We start from the raw sequence: 1,647 nt of genomic DNA, 5'->3' as shown, positions 1-1,647 counted from the left end.
AGTGTTACTTAATATAAGGTATAAACTGCACATATTCCATATTAAACATGGAAACGCTTAAAACAAGTTTGTGTCTGATCCCTTCTGTAAATTACTTACATGTGGCAGTACATGTGGCTCTGGCCTGCAGGCCCTACAATGATTTTCAAATACCTAAAAGGGATTTTTCCTTTCTATTCACCACAACCTGGTCATTGCAAGAATTGTCCACTGAGAGGGCCAGGACTCTCAGCTTCCCTTTAAAGCTCTGAGGCCTAGAGAGGTAATCAACCAGTGGTCCTCCAGATGTTCATGGACTACAATTCCCATGAGCCCCTGCCAGCAAACACTGGCAGGAGCTCATAGGAATTGTAGTCCATGAACATCTGGAGGACCACAGGTTGACTACCCCTGCTCTATAATTCCTACTATTTGTTGGAATAGTCAATGTCTGGTGCACAAAGAAAAAGAAGACGTGCAAGGGGCTACAAGAAGACTATCAGATATGATCATGAGGTCAGGACTTTCTCTCCTATTAAGTATCATCGTTGTCTGTCTCCAGATTGCTACTCTTAGGGTCAATTTCCTGCATTTTGGAAGCCATTCAGTTTCTCTCTCTCAACCTATCTCTATCTCTAATCTACACTGTTTAGTATATTAATCCCTAATAAACATTTATCTACTCTTTAATCAGGTTGTGCACCTCCCTGTGTTATTTACCTTGCCAACACTATTCATCATCTGCTTATCATAAAGATAGCTTACTGCCTTAAATACTACTGGAAGGCAAATTCCACACGGTGGTGGCTGCACTGGGCCACCAGCAGTGTGCTGCATGTGCTGCAGCAGTCTGAGGCAGTCTGAGGCATGTGCTGCAGCAGTCTGAGGCCCCACACGGCGGACACAGTTCAGTGGGACACCTAGCATCCCATTGAAATGAGTCCCCCTGGGAAGCAAAGCAGTGGTGGATTAGTTCTACCATGTGAGGGGGCCCCATGGGGGAATTCTTTATTATGCAGGAGGATGGGATTGTGTTCCATGCAATTCCACCTTCCTGCAAAAGAAAAATGAATGTCCTAGTCCATCCTGCAGCACAGGAAAGCATTTTAAAGCCAACCAGGGCATTCTTTGCCCCCTGTTGGCCCCCGCAGCAGCTAAGGGAGGGCGAATTTTCCCGTGTTCAGTTAGCCCCGGCCAACTGAGGTTCTGATTCCTGGCAGGCCCAGGAGGGGCGATTTGCTCCGCTTTCATACAAGCTTTCATACAAGCACCCTCTTGGCCTTTTCCACCCATGCAGAATCAGCTGAAGTTAGCCACTTGCCAGCTGACTGCCTCTCCCCTTCCTCTTGGCACCCCTTTTAAAATAACTTGTCCAAGAGGATGTAGGTCTGGGTGGTATAGAGAACTACTAATAATATCAGTATCAGAATATATAAAGCATCTATTAAAAAGAAAATATTCCCAAGCACCGTCTTAGTGTACTACCAGATTAAGCAAGGGATCCAACAGAAAAGTGCAAATCACAATTCCTTCCTCCCTCCCTCTATACATGCCCTAGCAGCTGTTAAGTATAATGCAGTCTCCTTATCTTAGAAAGTTACAGATGTTTGTTCAGGCTTCTTTTACCTCCAAACCTCTTTATGGAATGCAGGCCAGCACATTTTGATT

Source organism: Paroedura picta, chromosome 8 (assembly GCF_049243985.1).
Source record: "Paroedura picta isolate Pp20150507F chromosome 8, Ppicta_v3.0, whole genome shotgun sequence".
Classification (NCBI taxonomy): domain Eukaryota; kingdom Metazoa; phylum Chordata; class Lepidosauria; order Squamata; family Gekkonidae; genus Paroedura; species Paroedura picta.
This window is presented reverse-complemented; position numbering follows the sequence as displayed.